We start from the raw sequence: 16,675 nt of genomic DNA on the forward strand, positions 1-16,675 counted from the left end.
TACATACGCAGTTGCTACAAAATGCTCCCTGGCAGTTTACATTTTTTACAAAAGTTAGGAAAAATTTTACTGAAATTATAGCTTTGTTAACTGATTTTTTAAAATCACTTTTAATCTTTTTTAACGATCACCATGCAACGTAGATATATGAAGAGTTCGAGGGACGTGGCTCAATTCATCCACAAATTTTCTTTCGAAGGTTTTTGCAAAAAGTGCTCTCAACTACTTGGACTAGTGGTGAAAGATTAAAGAACTGTTATGACTAAGTCTTTCTTACAGAGGGATGTTTTAAAAGGAAAGAAACCGTCCCTTCCCGTTACTCTAAATGAGCAGCCTCTTGTTCTCAGCAGTCTGTCTGCACACAAGACCACTACTGACTTCAGTGGGAATTCTGCCCAAGAAGTGAGGAAGACAGGACAGGATTAAATTAGCGCTAAATCCACACCATTGTTCCAAGCCATTACCACTTGTACAGTTCTCCAATAACGTCCAAAGAATAGATATCTGAAGTTTGATGGTGGTTCTTAAATTGAATTAAAAGAATGACCACTCGAGCTCTGACAGGTGACACAGCATAGCTCTTCAAAAGTTGTGTCAAACTCACAGCCTAATGGATGTAGCCAGTTGGCCCTTATCACAATTCAAGATTGCATTGCAGTGCAGCCCCCATCAGTGGCTGCAACAGCCACCCCGTGATTTCTCACAGCAATGAGCCTGCAAAGGGAAACTGAATAGGATTAAGCACTATTCGTTCCCCACTGAAACCTGTTCAAAGCTTGAGAATTATAAACCCTAGCCCCTGCAGCATAGAAACTGACTCAGTTTCCCTCAACTGCTAAGTCCAAGGTGAAATGTGACAGAACACCAACTGAAATGCTAATTCTCAACAGCGTTAAAAAGAGACCAGAGAAATAATGTATTCCGTTGAAAAAACAATAAAAACGTAGGGTGGGGGAGGAAATAAAGACTGAAAAACTGAGGGGAAAACCGCGAAAGTCGTTTTTTTAAAACAGCTTAAATAACAGTAACAAGAGGAACAAGACGCCTGGCACACACATGCCATTTCAGAGGCAAGTAGTTCAAGAAACTGGGGAAAGATGTGATTCAGAAAAGTGAAAATATAGCCACAGCTCCTCTAGATTCCACCTTCTCTCCCATCCACCCAGGGATCTTAAAATTAAGGGCAGCTGTGGTGTTGATGGGGCAATTCAATGAAAGACTACCCGGGTCCGTAGGGAGGGCTCCATACGCAGATCCCTCCCCAAAATAATAGACTCTAGGCAGGAGTTCTTCTCACCAAACCTCATTTTATTTATATATATATATAAACTTGACCTCAGGGGAGGTAAGCGATCTAGAGAAGCATAACTGATGTCCCACCACAGACCTCAGGCTGCTGGGGGCAGCGTGTGCGCCTGGGGATGGCGTCCCGAGACGCCGACTTCAACCCTGTCGCGCTCCTTTAGGTTCTCCTCGCCCTTCCCCGCTGCTCACCTAAAAATGCTCCCAACCCTCGGCCCCCAGGCGCAGGAGGAGAAAAAACCAGCCATCCGTGGTGAGATGGCCTGGGTGTGGGAATTGTAAGGATCGGAGCACGAAACACGCGTCCCTCTCCGCAGCTCCCAGACGGCGCAGGCGGCAGCTGGGGGCGCGGGCGCGAGCCGACAGCGGGCCCGACCCGCATCGCGCGTGGGGCTGGCGCGCCGCCCTCGCCCGGCTTCCCGCAGTCCCCACGCACGCGTCCGGCCCGCGCTTCCCCTCCTAAAACCTTCCTCCTGAAGGGCGACGCCGCGGCCGACCCCCTCCCCGCGGGGGGGATGGAGCCGGATTTCTCCCGCTGTTGCTCCACGGGGCCCGGACGCGTGACCTGAGCCCACGGCACCCCGGGGGGGACGGCGTCCTCCCCGTGCCCCCGCCTCTCCTGGCTCCGCCGGGACGCGGCCCCGGTCCCCCGGAAGAGGGAAGAGGGGGACTGCGGGGAACAGCGAAGCCGGGATCCGGCCCGGAGCAACAGGACCCGGACCCCCGGGCAAGAATCGGGTCGGGCAGAGACCGGGAAGGAAAGGAGAGAGGGAGCCGCAGAAAATCCCAAAGCCGGGCCCCCTCTCCCCGCCCCCCATCCCGGTGGGACCGTCCCGCCACCGCTTCCTGCCCGGAATCAGCTTCCCAGCTGCAGCCAGAGGAAAAATCTGAGCCGCCCCTGCAACCCCACACTGACCAGTCGCCCGGCCCGTGCAGCCCCGCACGCCTCCTTACCCCGACGCCGTACCTCAGGAGCTCGCTCGCCGCGGGAACCGGTCCCTCTTCAGTCCCAGCCGCCGGCAGCCGCGCCTGCCTCCTCCCTCCGATAGGTTTCAAATTGAAATTCCCTGACTGGGGCAGTCAGAGGACTCAGAGGGCCGGCCCCGCCCCCTCGCGGCGGAAGCCCCTCCCGCGCCCCCGCCGGACGAGCCCCCGGCGCGGAAACCCCCGCGGGCGGTCCCGCCCCCGACGCCCAGGCCCCGCCCCTGCGCGAGCGGGGGACTTTTCCCGCGGGATTCGGCGAGCGCGGCCGCGGAGACCCGGGGCTGGAGGACGTCTTTCGCCCTCAGGGCAGCCCGGATGACAGCTAATGCGCCTGGGCAAGGCGTTCTCAACTGCGATTCCCGGCCTTAAATGTCCTCTCAACTTTTAAAAGTTATTTATTCAAAGTGCATTTGCTGACTAAACCTTCACTGAGCGCCTTCCTAGAGGTAGACACTGGAGCAGAGCCTGGAGATGCAGAATAAGGAAAACTGGGTCTCCCTCAGTCTAGAGTGGAAAAAGTGCTTTCACAGAAAGGGCAATGAAAAGGAACCATTTATTCTTCCTGTGGGAGGGGCAGGAGGGGTTGGGGAAACCCCGTGGAGGAAAGGCCTCCCCAGAGTAAGTAGGATTTCTCTGGGCAGAGGCCTGGGAATCTGGATTGCAGAGCACGACCACGGGTGAAGAAGAGTCTGGAAAAAACCTAGTTTGGGGCTAAATTGTGGAAAGCCACAAGCACACACACACACACACACACGCTACCCTTCTGGTTCTTTTCTTTTGTACAATGAGGTCAATATGTTTCAGATTCAATATATTTCATCTTTTGAAGGTTTGCACGTCAAGCTGGTGTCAAACAACGTGTCCAGCTCACTGCCTCCAGCATCTGCCTCACACGCACCTCTTATCCCTTTTACAACTCCCACTTTTATTGAGGTCTTTAGTGATTCCACCACAGCCAAAGTCGTCTCCCTTTCTTTCCTAAACAGAACCTTTTCCAAAATTAACAATGTCAAATGAAACCTCAGTAACAATACTTTCCAGTTAACAAAATACATTCACATATTTTATCATCATTTGATCCTCACAATCACCCTATGAAAAAGGCAGGTACGTTTGAGCTCCATTACATCAAAAAGATTTGGGAAGATAAATTATTTGCCAAGCTCCTTCTAGTAAATAACACAAATAATAATAGTTAAGGTTGATTGTGTGCTTTATGTGCTAGGTATTGTTCTAAGTCCCTTACATGTATTAATTTACTTAATCACAATCCCATATGCTAAGTATACAAGTTAAATTTTATAAGGTGTGCTAAAACAGAGCAGAAATCTGATTAGACAGCAATTCTGGTAAAGGAGACCTGGGAATTTAATAAGAAAATACTATTATTTTCTCATAATAAGAAATATGCAGCAGATTTACAACGAAACTAATGAAACAAACTTCGGGATCTCTCATTTTCACAAGCCTTGAAACTAACTTTATAATTTTGTATTTCATTTTGTGTTTTTTAAAGAGTCCCTAAAGTCATATAAGCTTTTGGGCCCATAAAACATTGATCCACCCTGATGGAGCCCCCATTAAAATGCTAGTGCAAAATAACATAATTATAGGCATAGTTAATAAAATATAATGCCTTTCTCATAAGAAAGGATATGCTTACTATACTCTGTGTTGAAGTACATGAATCACTCCTATATGCCACCTCTTAAGAAGAAATTTTTCCCTCCAAAAGAAAATATTGATAAGCTAAATTATAACCATAAATGGGTGACCTTGAAAATGTGGGAACCAGCAAGATTTAGCCTAAAGAGATGATTAAAGGTGATAAAAAGGTTGTCAAATGTCTAAAGGCTATTGTGTGGAAGAAGAATTGAACTCTGTTTTTGGACACAGCCTTACATAGCCCTAGCATTTTAATGGAATGGAACGGATTCAATGAGGACCTAGCAGGAACTGAGGGCAGAAAAATCAAGTCCCAGAAGCTATAAGGAAGTGAAGAAAACCGATGGAAGTGGCATCATAGAGATTTAGCAAACAACAGGTGGTAGTCCAGACAACCAGGGAAGTCTAACAAGAAGAGAAGAGGGGTTTGAACAGAAAGAAGGACAAAGTCCTGGAATAGGTGATATCCAAAGACTCAGGCAGGCGGAAGCACTGTCAGGACTACCAGGCTGCAGTTCAAGGGCAGAATGTTAATCCCCAGGAAAACACTCTAGGTAGAACAAGATTGGGTCTTCCTGCTAGGCACACTGTAGTAACAGGCAAAGGACTGACACAGAGAACAAGAGAAGAATATAGGTACTAGTCCTGAGAGCTACCACATTCCAAATTTACCATAATAGCCTCAATCCTGGGCACTATGTGCAAGCAAAGTTAGTCTGGAAGTATGGACTAGAAATGTACCCAGGACCTCCTTAGTGCTTTTACTTACCAACTCACCCCCATAGGCGTGGCCTCTGGAAGAGCTTGATCTCACTATATCCATGAGTCATCATTTTATCTTTGTGCCTTCTGTGTGCCAAGCCCAAACCAGGTTGGAGTGGCTCTGGGTTGAGGACCTGCCCTTCCTTTACTTGGTCCACAGGCAGCAAGACCTGAAAATGCCCTCTCCTACTATTTCTAAGCATTCTCAAGCTTCATCGTGAATTCATGCAATCCCAGTTCCACTGCCACAGCAACAAACATATCACACAAATGACTGCAGGAGTCACTCTGTCACCTGGCCAACTTTGGCTCAGTTTCAACTGGACTACAAGACCCTGCTTTAATGACTTAAAACAACCATTTTATTGCTTGTGGTTCTTTGGGGCAGGAATTCAAGCAATGCTCAGCTGGGAGGCTCAACTGTGGATGAAGGATCTAAGATGGCTTCACTCACATGTCTGGCAGTTGGTGCTGCCTGTCAACTGGGGCACCTAATTTCTCCTCCACATGGACTCTCATCCTCCAGACTCTTTCTCTCTCTTTCTCTCTCTCCCTCTCTCTCTCTTTCTCTCTCTCTCCCTCTGTCTCCCTTTGTTTTCTGCACGCGCTCCCTCCCTCCATCCTCCGTGTGGCCTATCTAGTAGGATAACCCAGACTTCTTTACATGACACCCAGCTTCCAAGAGAACAAAAACAAATGCTGCAAGGCCTGCAAGGGCTTTGCCCAGAAGTCACACAGCATCACTTATGCTCCATTCTGTTGGTCAAAGCAAATCAGAGGGCCAGCCCCAATTCAAGGAGAGGGGTCATAGACTTTGCTTCTTGGTAGGAGGCATGGAATGTCTGTACAGTGAGGGGGAAGATTGTTGACAGACATCTTGTAAGCAATTCACTACAGACACCATGTTTTTCTAGTCTGGTATTCAAGTTGGCCCTCAAGCAACTCTTTACACAGATTTTTTATCAAAAGCATCACAGGGCCTCCTTTCCATCTAAGACACACAAAGTGATGTCATCTTTGGAAAAGCCACTCCCAACTATGGCTAATAACAGGTATATGCATCTCAAGCCTGCCAAACTGAGGTATTCTCTCAATTGTAGTTGGAGTTTTGCCACACACACACACACACACACACACACACACACACACACACCCCTACTTAATTAGGCTCAATGACAGAGAAACAGGGATGGACTGGCTGATTCCCTTAAGCTGGAACAGAGTCTTCAGAGTTGCTCCTCATGACATCTCATAATCAATTGCTCCCTAGAACTGAAAACAGAAATGGTACAGATCCAATGAAAGTCCCAGAAAAGCTACATTTGGAAAGCACGTATGTATATTATTTTAGCACGTGGTAGCACACACCTGTAATTCCAGCTACTCGGGAGGCTGAGGCAGGAGAATGGCTTCAACCCAGGAGGCAGAGGTTGCAGTGAGACAAGATGGCGCCACTGCACCCCAGCCTGGGCATCAGAGCCAGAATCCCGCTCAAAAAAAAAACAAAAAACAAAAAACAAAAAAACAAAGAGACATCAAAAGAGAAGGCTCCAGGCTCATTCATAGACATAGTCAAAGCAAAGAGGAAACTCTGAAAAGAGCCTAAAGGGCTCTTTAGATTCCTATTTTGCAGGGAATACGCAGAAGTCCTGCTATGGAAAATGATTGAGACAGAACACCAAACTTTAATAAAAGTGGACTGGCATGTGACCACCCCACTCCACTACATGCCTGCAGTCAGCAGACTGCCCACTTAATTAGATGCGGGGATGAGGAAGGCAAAATGACCTTTAAGCAGTGTCATTGGACTTTGCTGGACAGACAGAATTACCCCCAAAATACCATAGACAACTTCTGATGTGGTGTGACAAGGCGAGCCAAATTCCTTGGGCCCACGCTGGGGAGCCTTGCCTGAGGAGCATAATTTGTAAGTGGTCTCAGCAAATGGTGGTAAAATCCATCAACAGCGACAATCAGAGCAGCAGAAGAGGCTGTTGAATTAAAGTACCAGGGGGAAAATTAGAAGAGTAATCCCCTGGATTATATCCTTGAAATATTTACATAGCCCAGACTTGATTGGCTAGTTTGTAAAATAGCCCCCGGAAATAGTGGCGACAGTGGGATTGGAGCTGGAATGTTGCCGTTTCTAAGCAAACAAATTCCTCCCTTTGGAAAATGGACCATCTTAGAGAGTGGTCCTTCGTTTATTCAAAACAGATGTGTGGCAGAAGGTTGGTATTAGCAAAGTACCATTCTTCAGTTTAGTTTTGTGTGGTTTCCCAAGGCACACAAATGTGTTCTACTTATTAGAAAACACTTAGAAGGATAGGGGTTTTAAGGTTATGTGTAGGCTCTTACTGCTTATGATCCCACTCTCTCCAGAGGAAAACCTTCCAGGAGGGTGCAATAGCTGAGAAGAAAAACACACCCAGAAAATGAAAAAGGACGACTCAACCATAGGTTTTGCAAAGGCAGGGACTTCGCTTTCTGTACCATTGTATTTTAGTTCCAAGCACTGCAACTCATAAAGGGCTTCTTCAGTAAATATTTGTTTAAGAGTGAACCTAATTGAAAATGAGTGAGGTACCTTCAATTTCCTACAATTTGAGAGATCCGGTATTCGGAGGAAAATTCCCAGGGCATAACACCTAAAAATGATTAACGTAATTTTTTAAAGCATTTAAAAAATACATGGCTGAGCCTGGTAGAAAAGGTAAAGTAATTGTGAGAGGCTAGAATCTGTGAGGAAGAGCAAATCCCAAAAGATAAGCAAATGCTAAAGCAGGCACAGGCTCTGCACACATTGATAAGGCTGTGCCTTGTGCAAGAGCACCCAGTCAAGGTGAACAGTGAAGCGATGTTTAATCCACACTTAGCTTCTCAAGGCTTGACTCAGCCCGGAAGAAGAAATGTGTTTTTGATATTCATCCGGCAGGACACAGTGGCTCATGCCTGTAAACCCAACACTTTGGGAGGCCGAGGCAGGCGGATCACTTGAGATCAGGAGTTCGAGATCAGCCTGGCCAACATAGTGAAACCCTGTCTCTACTAAAAATACAAAAATTAGCTGGGTGCAGTGGCGTCAGCCTATAGTCTCAGCTCCTCGGGAGGCTGAGTCAGGAGACAGAAGGCAATAGGAATACATAAGATTTTTAAAATATAATTAACAATATTGAAATAATGAACATACGTAGAAAATTTCACTCAGCAACTCAGAATATGCATTCTTCTCAAGCATACAAGGACTCTTTATGAAAATTACATAGTAGGCTATAAAATGAGTTTCAACTAACTACCTTCCTTCCTTTCTTTTTTTAAATTTGAAACAGAGTCTCACTCTATCGCCCAGGCTAGAGTGCAGTTGTGTGATCACCCAACGGTCCCCACAATTCTTCTGGGCTCAGGTGATTCTCCCACTTCAGCCTCCCAAATAGCTGGGACTACAGGTATGTGCCACCATACAAAGCTAATTTTTTCTTTTTTAAATATTTTATAGAGACTGGGTCTTGCTCGGTTGCCCAGGCTGGTCTTAAACTCCTGGCCTCAAGTAATCCTATACCACCTGGCCTCCCAAAGTGCTGGATTACAAGCATAAGCAACCATGCTCAGCCAGTTTACAACTTTCAAATTTCAGGTTTAAACCGAAGCCTCAAATTTCATACAACTGATATAGTATAGCATACTGCACACTGACTTCATTGCAATTAGGTAATGAATGAATAATAACTAAATAACTTTTAAAACTCCATTTATTTTCAGGAGGAAGGAACTTCCTAATATTTCATGGGCAGAGAAGAAAAAACATAATAAAAATTATTAAAATGCTCAGAACAACGTAATGACATGATTAGAATGATTGTGGAATTCAGCTAAAACAGTGCTTCAAAAAAAATCATAGCCTTGGATGTATATAGTAAAAAGAAGGCAGGCTGAAAATAAGATAATAATCCAACTTACAAAATTAGTTTGAAAAGAATATTCTCTAAGAAAGTAATAAATATAAGAAGAAATTATGATCTAGAAAACATTGGGAAGAGAGGATCATCACAGTCAAAATTTGGTTCTATGAAAACACTTATAAAATTAATAATCTCTGGCAAGACCAATCTAGAAAAAAAGTAGAAAAACTAGAAAAGTGAGATGGCACAAATGAGCAATAGTAGGAATACCAAAAGGGAAAAAGAAGAAGCAGCGATTTAAAAGATAACCCAAAAATACTATTAACTTTAAGACAAATGTGAAAGCTTAGGGAAAGGGAAAAATTCTTAGAAAAATTATAAATTGCTAAATTCAACTAAAGAAGAAATAGAAAAGCTAATCTTTTCTGTGAACATTATTGAAATTGAATCAGAAGTTTAAAACTTCCCAAAAAGAAAGCACCAAAGTTAGGTAGTTTATAGATGAGATCTACCAGAGTCAAGAAACAAGAAATAACAAATTGTCCTTGCTCTGCTGCTATAGCACTGCATGTTCGGCCTACAGACCACTTGGCTTTTTAGGTGATAGCTTGCTAGATCATGAGAAGCCGTATCTGAAACTGAAGGAGAGGCTGCACATCACCTAGAGATCATGTATTTTGAGCTAGATTACATGACATTGTGGGACTTTGGGCTGTTTTCCTTGTGGAAAAGGTGAGTATGTTCTTTGTGTGGAAAGAAGTGGAAGCAGATGTTTCCCTACCAGAAGAAGAGATCACTGGAGATAAGGCTATGTAATCACCAAATCATATTTTCTTTTCCACTGGAGCACAAAACTATCTATATCTCCCAGCATCCTTTGCATTTAAATGTGGTCATGTGAGTGGGTTCTCACCAATGGGATGTGTGTTAGAGATGACGTACACTGTCTGTAGGCCTAGTCCCTATTAAAAAAATCTCTTGTATGATCTATCACTCTCTGTCTCTTCCTTTGTTTGTTAAACGCAGAGGACCCAGAGGAGGACTCTGAAGCCCTAGGGGATAGAAGAGCTTCTAAAATGTAAGAAGCCTGGATCCCTTAGTGACTATATGGAGCAGAGTCCTCCCCCATGCCCACCCATAACCAATACTGAAGTGTGAGTAAGAAATGAGGGAGAAATAAACCCTTATATTGTCGAGCCACTAAGATTTGAGGGGTTTTGTTTTGTTGCTGTTGTTGTTGTTTTTAACAGCAGTTAGCCTACCCCGAAAATATAGCAGTGCTAAACCAACTCACCCAGAAAACAGGAAAAGAGGAAACACACTCCAAGTCATTTTATAATTCCAAAACACAGGAACACTATAATGAGGAAAATCATCAGATCAATCTCAACAACAGGGAAATATACACAACAGGGAAAATAGCTAAAATCCGAATTTAAGATATTAGCATAATAAAGAAAGAAACGGTAAATTGTGATGAAGAGTATCATGGAAATTTGACAGAGTTGGTGGCTTTTGAGAGGAACTTCATGAGCAAGGGTGTTGAGACTTCAAAGAGGAGCTTGAGTTTGTTCCTGATTGCCTATATGCAATAAGGAGTCACTATAGATTTCCAGAAGAATTGTCTTTTATTAAATGTTTTATTCATTTATTACTGTAAATATAGCTTTCCTATAAAGTCTTACTTAAGCAAAACTTCAGAGTATAATAACTCAATTCATTAAAGTCTAAATTCAGTAAATTGAGCAAATATTTTTATTGCAATGTGCCATAAGCTAAGTAGACTTGCAAGCCGGTCCCTCCCTCCACCCCTCAAAAAAAATGAGTGCTTGGCTTGTAACTTCTTAACCCACTGCTCAATTATGTCTAAATAAAAAGAGGTTTGGTGAAATTTTTACATTAAAAAAATTTGGTTTTTTCTCTAAGAGTTTCATATATCCCTTGTGAAAGAATAATACTCATCCTGATATGTTGCTTATGTCAAGTATTTAATATTCCAAAATATCTGCCCCCACCTCCACCCAAAAAAAAAGAGTGAACTAAGTAGAATCCTCCAAAAGTGGGTGGAGGTGAGCCTTTGGGATAAGTAGGGTCTGACTCTTCATGTGAGCTCAGTGGTGTCAATCATAGCTTTCTTGCCAAGTTAATAACACTAGACATTCTACCACCTGGAGTAGGAACACAGTGGGAGAATTTCAGATGCATGAGGTTTTTCCAAGAAGAAAAGTTTAAGATGTGAGAATAGGCTGGTTATGAGATCTATCAAGCAAATTCACCACCGGTCTGAACTGATCTGATCTGCCTGGTCAAACACTTTGCCTTGCTTCCTCACCAGTATTTCTTCAGATCTCCAAAAGCTCTGACCTCAACAAACAGCTTTCCCAGTTGGTTTCATTTCTAGTTCTAATATTTAAAAATAATTTTTTGTCTGTTTTGGAAAAGGCTAACAGGCAAGAGTAGGCTCCCAAAGATAGAAGTCGTATCTAACATCTTATACCACAAAGAAAATTAACCCACTTATACCAAAGGTTGCAAATTTCTTTTTCGAAAAATCAAACCTTGGCAATGACCTTGAGCAGTAGGACATAAATAACCCCCACAAGCTTAGCATCCCAATAATGGAACACTAGACATAAATGGATTAGTTAATTAATCCAGAAGTTAGCTGAGGTTAGGGTTGGGGAAGACAAAACCTGCAGTGAAGAACTCAAACTTCCCCATGAGAAGGAGGTGTTTATACCATGCATGCAAACATGACAGAGTGAAAGCAACATATTAATCTGTGTCTTTTTTTCAACAGCTGTATTGTAAAGTTACAATGCATTTAACTTGTCCCTTATTGAATTATATGTAGTTAAAATTTTTTGCTCCTATAAATAATGCTTATAATAAAATTAATATTCTTGTCTAAATGTCTGTAAGTAAAATGTACAAGTATATATGTAGGATAAATTTCCAGAAGTATAACTATTGGGTGGAAGCATATTTGAAGAAATTCTTCATATGTGTTGCCATATTTGATGACAAATTTTGATGGCAAATTACCTCATAGGTCACTGGCTGGACTATGGATTGGCTGGAAGGCTGTGGTTCAGATGTTTGGGGATACAATATGGCTGTGCATATACTGGGGGTGAGAGGTGAGGGTGGCAAATTTAACAAGAATATTCCTGTTCAAGGAATATCCTGGGGCCCATTCCCTCTGTAGAAACTGTAAATACTACAGGTACTGTGTTTGAATAGTTCAATATTATTAGACCCATGGGAAGATCTGGGTCTTGAATACCCTAGAACATACAAAGAGAGAACAAGGAAACAGGTTCTTTGAATGATTACATTTACTCCAGGCATAATTACTGTGCCAATGCAAAGCTACTTCAAGATGGAGATCTCTTAGGTAGGGTCAGAAAAAGAGTCGACATCTGTGTGTTTAGTCAATTTTGACTTTATTGTATTTGGAAATTTGAATTTTCTAAACTTGCTTGTTTTTATGCTTTTGAATTTTTTAAATTGGGTTTTGATTTTAGTTTAGGTTTATTTTTATTGCTATCTATTTTAAACAGCTGCCAGAACTACAGTGAAGGAAGAAAAATAAGGAAAGATTTTGATAAAACCTAAGTAACAGGCCAAGGAAATGGAAAGCCAGTTGCTTCCAGATATAACAGAGACAACATTAGTAGAACATCAGGAGATCCAGAAAACCACAGGAGGCTGACTACTTGGCACAGTTGTGAGATAAACCTTGTAGGCCAAAGAAAGAAAATTGAGGATGATAGAGATTTCTCTTTTGCTTTCACACACAAGTTTCTTTAACCTTTAGCAAAAGATGCAATTCATTTTGTAGCTAAGGATCTTTAATTGGATGGTATTTAGAAGAAAATATAGCTAGTTATTTAATCTCATAAATTCAATTCAGTATCTGTAATTTCTCTAAATATTTTGTAGTTTTCCACATAGACATCTTTCTTAGCTTTCATTGTACTTGTTGCTAGGTATTTGATTTTTTTCATGCTATTATAAATAGTATCATTTTGTACATTTTATTTTTTAAGTAATTTATATATTAAATGGAAATGCAATTGATTTTAGTATGTGTGCTTTGTATCCTGTGATCTTAATAAATCTACTTTTAATTCTAACAGTTATTCTGAAGACTCTTGATATGGTTTTGGCTTTGTGTCCCCACCCAAATCTCATCTTAAATTATAATCCTCATAATCCCCACATGTCAAGTGCGGGACCTGGTTAGAGGTGACTGGATCATGGGGGTGGTTTCCCCCTGCTGTTCTTGTGATAGTGAGTCAGTACTCACAAGATCTGATGGTTTTATAGGTGTTTGACATTTCCTCCTACACACGCTCATGCTGTCTCTCTCCTGCCACCATGTAAAACATGCTTGCTTCCCCTTCTGCCATGATTGTAAGTTCCCTCAGGCCTCCCCAGCCAAGTGGAACTGTGAGTCAATTAAAACTCTTTCCTTTATAAATTACCCAGTGTCAGATATCTCTTTATAGCAGTGTGAGAACAGACTAATACAACTCTTTTGAATTTTCAGTGTACACTATGATGGTTTTAAAAATCTGCCCACAGGCCTAGCATAGTGGCTCACAACTATAATCACAGCACTTTGGGAAACTGAGATGAGAGGGTCGCTTGAGCCCAGGAATTGAGACCAGCCTGGGCAACAGAGCTGGACCCCATTTCTTTCTTTTTTTTTTATTTTTTTTAATTTTAAGTTCTGGGATACATGTGCTGAACGTGCAGGTTTGTTACATAGGTATACATGTGCCATGGTGGTTTGCTGCACCTACCAACCTGCCATCTAGGTTTTAAGCCCCGCATGCATTACATATTTGTCCTAATGCTCTTTCTCCCCTTGCCCCCCTACCCCTCAACAGGCCACAGTGTGTGGTGCTCCCCTCCCTGTGTCATACCCCTTTTCTACAAAAAAAATAAAAATAAAAATAATCTGCCCACAAATTTTTTAACGTACCTTTGTCTGGCAGAGACTAATTTCCTTCCACTGAGTGTGAGACATACTTGGTAACTTGCTTTTAACTAAACGGATATGGCAGAAAATTACAGAGTATGATTTCCAAGGCAAGATTGTAAAAGATGTTGTGGTTTCTATCTTGCTCTCTCTTAGACCATTGGTTCTGGGAAGCCAGCTGCCATATGGTGAAGACCCTCAAACAGCCCAATGCAGAGGCCAATATGCCAACAACCAAATGAGTGAGCAATCTTAGAAGTGGATCCTGCAGCCCCAGGAAAGCTTTGGATAACTGCAACCCTAATTGATGTCATGAAAGACCTTAAACCAAAATCAATCAGCAAAGCCACTCCCGAATTCCTGACCCACAGAACCTGTGAGATAATAAATATTCCTTAGGCCAGGCCCTGTGGCTCACGCCTATAATCCCAACACTTTGGGAGGCCTAGGTGGGTGGGTCACCTGAGCTCAGGAGTTCGAGACCAGCCTGACCTACATGGAGAAACCCCGTCTCTACTAAAAATATAAAAAACAATTAGCCGGGAAATTAGCCTGTAATCCCAGTTACTCGGGAGGCTGAGGCGGGAGAATCGCTTGAACCTCAGAGGCGGAGGTTGTGGTGAGCCGAGATCACACCATTGCACTCCAGCCTGGGCAACAAGAGTAAAACTCCATCTCAAAAAAATAAAAAAATAAATATTTGTTGCTTCAAGCTGTTAAGTTTTTGGGTAATTTGTTATACAGCAATAGATAATTAAAATGTGTACTACCCACATTTTATTTTCAAATAATAGTTTTATTTCATTCTTCTCATTTTCTTCTTTATTCCTTATTCTTCACTCACTATACTAGCTGGGACAATGTTGAATAGAAGTAATGACAATGTGGCTCTATATCTCATTCCTAGTTTCTAGGAGAATATTTCATTCATTATTAAGTACAATGCCCATGTTTAGCTTTTTGGGTAAATACCTTTTATCAAACTAAGAATGTTTCTTTCTAGTCCTAAATTATGAAGAGTTCTCTTCTTTTTCTTTTTTTTTTTTAAATAATGAGCAGCTGTTAAATTTAATCAAATGAGTTTTTTTCCTCTGAATCTATTAAGATGATCATATATGATTTCTTTCCTTTATGAAGTGAATTACATTAATTGATTTTCAAATGTTAAGTCAACTTTGTGCTCCTATAATAAATTCAGTTTAGGCCAGGCACGGTGGATCACGCCTATAATTCCAGAACTTTGGGAGGTGGGAGGATCACTTGAGCTCAGGAGTTGGAGACCAGCCTAGGCAACATGATGAAACCCTGTCTCTACCAAAAAATACAAAAAATTAGTCAGATGTGGTAGCACATGCCTGTAGTCCCAGCTACTCAAGAGGCTGAGGTGGGAGAATTGCCTAAGCCCGGGAGGCAGAGGTTGCAATGAGCTGAGATGGCGCCACTGCACTACAGCCTGGGTGACAGAGCAAGACTCCATCTCAAAAAATAAATAAATAAAAAATAAATTCAATTTGATCATAATGTATTACCTTTGTACACACTGCTATATTCAATTTGTTAATACTGTATTTAGAATTTTTGCATTTTCAATCGTGAGAGACATTGAACTGTAATATTTCCTTTTTAGTAATGTCCTTAATTAAATTTTGGTACCAAGGTGATGTTAACTTTATTAAGTTGCAAAGTTTACAATCATTTTCTATTTTCTGAAAGGGTTCTTATAAGATTGGTGTTATTTTTTCTTAAGTGTATAATAATTTACCAATAAAGACATATAGTCTCAGAAATTTTTTGTGGAAAGGTTTTTAATTACAGGGCTTTTTAAATCAAAAAAGGTTTTGGTAAGTTGCGTTTTTAAAGGAATCAGAATTTCTTCTGAATTTTCAAATGTAGTGGCATAAATTGTTCATGTTTTTATTAGCCTTTTAATGTCAAAAGGATCTGTAGTGCTGTCTCTTTATTTCTGACCTAGGTCATTGTGCTGTCTCTTTTTGTTGTTGTTTGTTTTGTTTTTTTGAGACAGTCTTACTTACACTGCCCAGGATGGAATGCAGTGGTACAATCTTGGCTCATTGCAACCTCTGCCTCCTGGGCTCAAGCGATCCTCTCACCTCAGCCTCCCAAGTAGCTGGGGCCACAGTGTGTGCCACCACACCCAACTAATTTTTTGTATTTTTTGTAGAGATGAGGTCTCCCTATGTGACCCAGGCTGGGTGCTTTCTCTTTTTTTCTTGATCATTCTTGCTGGGGGTTAATCAATTTTGTTAGTCATTTTAAAGAAGACCTTTTGGCTTTAATTTTTTTCCCAGTACCTTTTTTTTAAGAGACAGGGTGTTACTCTGTTGCCCAGGTTTGGGTGCAATAGTGCAGTTATAGTTCACTGAAACCTCAAACTCCTGGGTTCAATTGATCCTCCCACCTGAGCCTTCTGAGTAGCTAGGACTACAGGTGCTTGCCACCATGCCTGGCTACATTATTATTGTTTTATAGTGACAGGGTCTTGCTATGTTGCCCAGGGTGGTGTCAAACTCCCGGCTTCAAGCAATCCTCTCACCTCAGCCTCCCAAAGCTCTGGGATTATAGGCATGAGCCACCATGCTCAGTCCCCCGAGTGTTTTTTGTTTGTTTCTTTGTTTGTTTGAGATGGAGTTTTGCTCTTGTTGCCCAGGCTGGAGTGCAATGGCACAGTCTCGGCTCACCACAACCTCTGCCTCCTGGGTTCAAGTGATTCTCCTGCCTCAGCCTCCCAAGTAGCTGGGATTGCAGGTATGCACCACCATGCCTGGCTAATTATTTTTAGTAGAGATGGGGTTTCTCCATGTTAGTCACGCTGGTCTCAAACTCCCGACCTCAGGTGATCCACCCGCCTAGGCCTCCCAAAATGCTGGGATTATAGGCGAGAGCCACCGCTCCTGGCCGGTGTTTTTTTTGTTTTAATCTAATTGGTATCTGCCCTTATTCTTATTATTTCTTTCATTTGTTGTTCTTCTAAAATCTTCAAAAAGCTACTTAAATTATTGATTTTTCAGTATTTCTTTTTTCCTTATATATGCATTTATGGCTATAAAATTCT

General features: G+C 42.1%; 1 protein-coding gene across 30 annotated transcripts in view; it reads right to left on the minus strand.

The window, feature by feature from the left end:
- EPB41L2 (erythrocyte membrane protein band 4.1 like 2) overlaps positions 1-2,455 on the minus strand; it is a 231,988-nt gene extending 229,533 nt beyond the window's left edge. For 16 of the 30 annotated variants that reach the window (XM_031011912.3, XM_031011910.3, XM_031011905.3 and 13 more), the window contains exon 1: positions 2,270-2,436. The gene's annotated coding sequence lies outside the window, so the exon portion shown is untranslated. Of the gene's footprint in view, positions 1-2,256 lie in introns of all 30 variants that reach the window. The other 14 variants (XM_063707865.1, XM_031011913.2, XM_031011911.2 and 11 more) reach the window with 5 other exon arrangements.
- Between the last annotated feature and the right edge of the window lie 14,220 nt (positions 2,456-16,675).

Source organism: Gorilla gorilla, chromosome 5 (assembly GCF_029281585.2).
Source record: "Gorilla gorilla gorilla isolate KB3781 chromosome 5, NHGRI_mGorGor1-v2.1_pri, whole genome shotgun sequence".
NCBI classification, from domain to species: domain Eukaryota; kingdom Metazoa; phylum Chordata; class Mammalia; order Primates; family Hominidae; genus Gorilla; species Gorilla gorilla.